We start from the raw sequence: 7,103 nt of genomic DNA on the forward strand, positions 1-7,103 counted from the left end.
TCTGTCCCTGGTCACTCTGCCTCTTTCCCGCAGACGGCTTCTCTCCCGTGTCCCTGTCAGCTCAGGGCCACACAGCCCTGGAGCCCTGGACTTCTCTCTCTCACGCACTGCGTGTGATCTCAGCAGACCTTCCACGTGCGCCTTTAGAGTGCCCGGGGCCCGCGCCCTCTCGCAACCTGCTGCAGCTCCCTGGGTGGCCACCACCACCCCCGCACTCCTCGAAGCCTCCCTCACCCCCAGGCCTCTGCTCAGGGCCATGCTCCGCTCAGCAGGAGGCTGGTTCCCAAGCACTGGTGAGGCCCATGGCCTGCAGTGCTCAGCGTCCCTTGGCCTAGCCTGCGACCCTCTCCCCCCACCCCCACCGCCGTGCTGCCCTGGCGGAGCCTGAGTTTCTCACTGCACTGGCTTGGAGTACGGTTTGCTGGACTGGTCCCTGGCCTGGCCTGTAAGCTGAGAGGCCCTCACTGCCATATCCCTAGGGGCACCTAGGGGCTGCCCTGTCCCGTGCGTGCTCTATAGGCAACTGAGGAGCAACCCAAGTAAGCGAAGGCTGCGACTTGAGGACCAGAGGGCTTAGGAAGGGGCCACTGCGAAACACAGAAGCTCATCATTTATGGAGAGTGTTGGGAGGAGGGACAGGCCATGGGGAAGGAGGGAAGGAGTGAGTGAGGGACAAGACATTTGGGATGACCTCTGTCCCTAGGGAGCAATCACAGGCCACCGGAAGTCCCCTGAATCGCCCGGTGTGGGCACGCCAGGCAGCCTCCACGAGTGAGAGGAGAAGCAGCCTCCACCACAGCAGGCACCCGCACACCCCTGGGTGAGGTCGCAGGGCCCACCTGGGCTCTGGCTCAAGGTGGCCTTCTGGGGTCCTCTGTCCAGGTCTGTTTGGGGTCAGCACTGGCTGCACAGAGCCTGTGGCAGCTCCAGTGGCTGCATCAGGTCCCAGCGGATCCGACGAGGCTGCTGACTCCTGTCCCTAGGTCTGTTCTCCCCCAGCTGGTGCTCGCGTCCGCAGAAGGCCACCTCCCAGAAGGACGGGGCCGTCCCAGAGGGCAGCGGCTCTGTGCTCCCAGGACACCGGGGAGACCGAGTAGCACTGGCAGTGGGACGAGGTTTCCTGAGTCCTGGCCTGTGCAGTCTTGCGTGGCACCACGTGACTTTCATGCATCTTAAAGACATTCTGTAAAACAGGAACAGAACACGGCCGCGATCCCATGGGGACGGCACTACTCGGAGCCTCACGGCCTCGGGAGACAGCGCAGCGTGTGGACCACTCAGGCCGGTGGGGATGCTCTGTGGGTCCCGGGGCACACGGACACCTGCTCGGGCACTCGGCCCCGATGGACCCGGAGCTCCCCGGCCACAGCGTCCCCACCGGCCCCTCTCCCGGGAGCCCGGACAGCGTCCACGGCCGCGGGGGGGAGGCTCCGCACGAAGGGAAGCGCAGACCGTCCGAGAGATTCCCGCAGTGGCCCTCGACGCGGCCTGGGAACATGGACGACCTGCGTCCCAGTGGTCTCCGACGCCCGCTCCGGCCCCAAGATACCGGGGCTCTTGGGAGCAGACGCAGCGCTGGGGCGGGACGGGAGGTGCCCGAGGTGGGCCCGGCTGGAGCAGGGGGCAGGGCGGAGGGCGGGGCCTGGTGTGACTTTGGACCCACAGTAGGTGGGACCAGCTGCAGGGCGCCCCGAGCCGGTCCCCTGTCGCCCAGAGCGCCGGAGACCCTCCCGGAGCAAGGCGGGCGGCGCAGAGACTTAGTTTTCAGAATTACTCTAGACGTTTAAAAAATTCGTTTTCTAAATTATGAAAATGTTATAGAAAATGTGGAAACCCCAGAGAACTAGAAAGGAGAGAGGGACCCTCAACGCCTAGTCGCACCCCCCCGGTGCACCGGCTGGTTAAAGAGCATCCTACGAACACTGAACGGGGGCGCCCGGGGGCTTGGTCGGTTAAGCGTCAGGTCGTGGTCTCAGGGTCCTGGGACTGAGCCCCACATCGGGCTCCCTGCTCAGCGGGGAGCCTGCTTCCCCTCTGCCTGCTGCTCCCCCTGCTTGTGCTCTCTCTCTCGCTCTTTCTCTCAAATAAGTAAAATCTTCAGGAAACAAAACATTCAAGGCACACACAAAATGGGAAGGCCCCGCTGGCTCCCCCGACGTGCACGCTTGACAGCTTGTTGCAAACAGAGACGAGCACGTCCAGCACCTTTAAAACCATCCCATGCCCGGGGCACACGAGCCCCCACAGCTCCTGCCCGTCCAAGCGGCAGCCTGGGGACCGCCCTCCATGGGATGGGATTCTGCCTGGCAGTGCCGGCGCCCCACGGGCCACATGAGACCTTCGAGTGTTCACCTGCTCACGTGCCCCTCCTGTGTGCTGGGTCTGGGGGCTCAGAGAGGACAGTGGTGTCCTGGCAGGGACAATGGTCCTGGTGGTGGACAGGGACACCAGGTCACAGAGTGGCCTTGGTTTCCGCAGGGCTGGGGCCTGGGAAGCCCCTCCCTGGCGAGCACTGGGTCCCCCTTCTGCCAGGGACAGGCAGCCAGGGCCATGCTGCTCTCCTGGGGCTTCACCAAGGGTCGGCTGCCCCCCTGAGCCAGAAGGGCCCAGCACACTCCACCTGATCTTGGAGAAGCCTTTAAACTTTCCCAAATCCCTCTGAAATGGGGAAGAAGCAAAGCTGTTGTAGAAGCAAATGCCCAGACACACGGGCACTGGATTTTGAATGTCAAAGAGATGAGCTGGCCCCAAGCCCGCAGAGATACGTAGCCTGGATGCGGTGTACCCCACCCCCAACTGGGGAGAAAGGCCGAGCCACCTGCCTGGAACCAGGGGCCAACGGCCACACTCCACTCTCTGCCAGGACTGGCCTGGGTTCTGCCGCTGGACCGCTGCCCCACCTACGGGCTCATCTCTGAGCAGACTGTCCCTTCCGTCCTAAACCTTAAGGCCTCAGGATGTGGAATGGCAGGGAGACCCCAGACGCCCTTGTTGCTGGGAACGGGCTTTCCCGGGAGCACTTCCTAGCCTTGCAGCCCCGAGGAACCAGCAGGAGGGGGAAGCAGCAGGGTTGGGCCGGGAGCAATGCCCAGGCTGTGGGCAGGCCTGATGGGGTTAGGGTCCCATGCCTCCTGGGGCCCCTGACGCAGGCTGAGTCAAGGAAGGCGCCTTCTAGTGCCAAGCACCTCGGCTCCAGGAGACCAGAGCGTTTGTGGGCAGACTTAGCAGTGCCTGTCGGGGCAGGAGGGAGGGGCGGGAGGGAGGCCCTAGGCCGGGGGCCGCTGCAGTTCCTGAGCTCGTCCTAGGGAACCGGTTCCCTTCTCAGCAGGAGTTGAGACTATGGTGACTGTGTGACTTGCCTGGACAGTCGCTGGTGTGGAACCAGAATGTAGACCAAGGTCTCCACATCGAGGGCCATGTCTCCCCCACATGCTGTGCTCAGAGTGACCACCATGGACACAGGGGCCATGAAGCTGGCAAGCCCAGAGGTGGGCTGGGCCGGGCCTCCAGACGGAGGACGGGAGAAGCGCTGAACGTGGGGTCTGGACATGACCTGAGGGCTCAGCAGCCACGTCACAACAGGGACCCCTGACACGGGGGTCTGGAAAGCTCCCGCTCAGGCTGTCAAAACCAGCCTTCTCCTGGGCCGTAACTGAGCCATGAGAGGGAGGTGCCCCTGAGAAGCAGGCCGTGCACCCCCGGAAAACTCGAGGGCCGGAAGGAGCCTGCGTGCTGCGGGCTCAGCCATCCGCCCCGGAGGGCCGCCTTCCTAGGTCTGCAGCCCATCGCCCTGCGGGGGGAGGGGGTCACCACTCCCAGAAAGGCCCCTGTCCTCCAGCCTGGAGACTTGCTTGTTTTCCTGACCCTGGGAGCCTGGGACAGTGACACAGGGGTCCGGCACAGCAGGGACCCTTGGCGAGAATGTCCCTGCAGGGACAGAGCACAAGACGGCTTGTGTTGTCCGTGTGGAGCCCCGGCCCTCTCAGACTTAGGGGTGTTCTGGGATTGGCACGCGGTTAAGGGACATAGTTCCCATCTTAAAGTTGGCCCATCTTAAAAAACCCAAATAATATCAAGCATCACATTCCTGACGCTAAAAATAAAAGTGCAACCCAACATTTCCTAAGACACAAATGTCCTGGCCAAGAACTTTCGTGGCTGCAAATCCCACTGCAAAGCACGGTTCAGACAGGAAAATAAATCACTGTGCGCCCAGGCAGACGTGCGGGGACGGGCCGGGCGCGGCCGCGACCTCTGGTAAACTCTGCCTCTCCCCTCCACACGCGCTTCCGCACCGAGACGGTCCTCCGCGTCGGCAAGGGGGGGCCTTTCAGCTCGGGCGTCGGGCAGGCCTGGGCTTGACCCGACTCCCAGCCTCCGGGGCCCGGGCGGCCGCCCCGTGCCTCACACTCGGGCGGTCCTGCCCAGAGCCATGGTGCCCGCAAGCCTGGTGGTGGGAGTGTGGAGAACAGGGCCTGGGGCCCGCTGCGGGCTCGCAGACACCGCCTCCGCCGTGCCCCCTCCCTCCGCTCCCCCGGCTGCTGCCATCACAGAGAGTCACTTGGGAGCCGGGGTGCTGTCCCACGGGAGAAATTAGAGTTTCTAGAATACACGCACAGGGAGCTTAACCCCCTCCATGACTCCCCCCACACGGGGATACAGAGGCAGTTGGTGGAGGCCCCAGCAGGAGTGAGGAGGGAGGAGGTGGAGCGGGGGTGGGTCCCACGCGGTACCACCCACAGCCCCCTTCCCTGGCCCAGGAGATACGGCAGGGTGGTCACCCCACAGAGGGGCAGGGCTCGCCTCGACCACCACCTGCAAACACAGACAGTGTTCTGGGAAGCCGCTGCCCTCCTGCCCTCTGCCCAGGGGGCTCGGGGCCCCCCGTGGCCAGACCAGCCAGCGGCAGGGCCTGACGGGTCTGCCATCCGTGCTCCCGCACCAGGGCCCTGGGAAACCACCCCGTCCTCAGAGGAAGGAGTGGCCGGTCTGGGCACATGGGACCCCGTCCTCTGTTCTGGCCCCTCGAGGACCCGGGGGCTGGGCTCCGAAGGGACATGGTATCTGCAGCGGGAGGGCCCACGGCAGGGGCTGGAGCTGCCCGGGGTGGGCCGGCGTCCTGGGGAGAAAAGATGGGTTTCTGGGCCTCAGACACAGTGAAAGTAGCAACGGCGGCTTGGGAACCGGGGGTTCCCCAAAAACGAACCAGGAACTTGGCGAGTTAGGGAACCCCTAGGACCGACAGACGTAAGGGACGCATGTGGCCGGAGGGACGGAGCCGGGGGCAGAGCAGGTGACAGGCACGTCGGGGGGTCACAAACAGGCCCGGGACTTCTCCCCACGTTCGCGGAAGTCTCCTGCCCTCACTCTGCAGGTTGCAAAAGCCCACGGGGCAGCCCCCACCGTCCTCCCGGCCGCGCCCGCTCACGGATCCCCCAAGAACTGGGCACCGTAGCCCTTTCTTTGTGCTTCAGTTTCTGCTATTGACTCTCCCCTTGGGACTTTTTTGGGTGGGGCCAGGGCTCCTGGACACATGAGAGGCATTTCATGGGGGTCTCGGGCATCTGAGACAGGCCACGCTGGACGTTGTTTGGAACAGGAAGGACAAGAGCACAAGGTGGTCTGGGGTGGGGCAGGGCAGGGTGGGGGCAGCCTCGAGAGGGGGCCGCAGTCCCAGCAGGGGGCCAGGCAGCTTCCTTTCGTCCCCACCCCATCAGGGCCCCTTGCAGGGGTGCTGAGACCCGCTGTCCCGCAGACAGAGCGGCCTGGGGGTGTACTGGTCCGTGGGCGCTGGGGAGGTGGGGTGGGCGGCGGGAAGGCACAGGGTGACCCAGGCTGGGGCCGGGGGCTCAGCTCCTGCTCCAGGTGCCTGGAGACGGGAGGCGTGGACACTCCAGCAGTGCCACGGGTGCAGACACGGGGCACCCCGCGTCCTGGCCTCGCGCAGGCGGCACCGTGACGGAGCCCAGTCTGCCTCCTTGCGGGCGGGCGCCTCTCGGGACGGCCTCCGCAAGAGCGCGGAGTCTGGGACGCGCGGTGGAAGCTGCACACCTGTCCTCATCTGCCGGCCACCGAGACCCCGACCAGGCCAAGGGGACAGACAGGCGCCGGCATCAGCGCCCCCGGCTCCCCCGCGAGAACTGGGCCTTGGCGCTCGGCTCTTCTGCTATAAATACTCGTGTGAGTCAGAGGAGAGACGCTGCCAGCCGGCGGCCCCGCGCAGCCCGTGTGAGGGTCCAGGCACCCCCCTCGCTCGCCAGGCCTCAGCCTACTTTCCAGGCCAAAGCGAGGTTTCAACGGAAAATTATTAACAAAGGAAGGATTTCTGCTTCTCATCTCCCGCTCCGGCCAGGCTGGGGACTGGGGTGACCGAGTGCCCTGTTAGCAGGGGGTGGGGGCCCCCGGGAGGGCCTGAGGAACCCCCACCAGCAGGCGCTGAGGACGGGGACAGGCCAGCCGGGCTACCTCGCAGAGGGGACCCCTGGGAGGGCCCCGGTGTCTGCCTCCTGCCTCCCACCTCTCCTTCCCCCAGACTCCAAGTTCTTCCAACAAGTGAGTTCAGACGCGTCTCGGTCCTCCCTCCAGGAGCCTGTCCTGCAGCGAAGGGTGGCCGCCAGGTCCAGGGCAGACCGGGGGCCAAGACCCCAGATGGGGCCCCACCTGTCCCACCGTGGCCTTCGTTTCCTATCCCCTCCACCAACTCTGGCAGCACGATGGAGCCCCCGATGTACAGCAACCCTGACTCCAGCCCCTAACCCCTGAGCCCCAAGGGGGCCTGTAAACACGAGATGGGGGCCCTGGTCGGGGGCTCCTGTCCTGGTCCTCTGAGGAGCTTTTTGCAGAGTTTGGAGGATGCTCAAGGACTCCCACCTGTTAAGTGTCCCACATCCTATGAGTCCGCGGAAACAGCTCCTCTCCTGTCCCCTCCTTTCCCTGGGCCTCTGACCCCAGGGCCGCTGGCTCCAGCCCAAGCCGCGCAGGGGCCCCCGCCTGGGTGGGACCCGACTCTGAGACAGAAACGTCAGTGCACTGGGACTGTGTTCGCGTGACGGTGTGTACGTGGTGGGCTTACTCCCCGGAAGGCTCGGCCCCAAGAGGAAAAT

General features: G+C 64.9%; 1 pseudogene; it reads left to right on the plus strand.

Moving 5' to 3' along the window:
- The first annotated feature begins 686 nt into the window (after positions 1–686).
- Positions 687–1,761, plus strand: LOC116872329 (annotated as a pseudogene).
- The last annotated feature ends 5,342 nt before the right edge of the window (positions 1,762–7,103 follow it).

The sequence above is a fragment of the Lontra canadensis genome, unplaced genomic scaffold (assembly GCF_010015895.1).
Source record: "Lontra canadensis isolate GAN:19392208 unplaced genomic scaffold, GSC_riverotter_1.0 scaffold29, whole genome shotgun sequence".
Lineage (NCBI taxonomy): Eukaryota > Metazoa > Chordata > Mammalia > Carnivora > Mustelidae > Lontra > Lontra canadensis.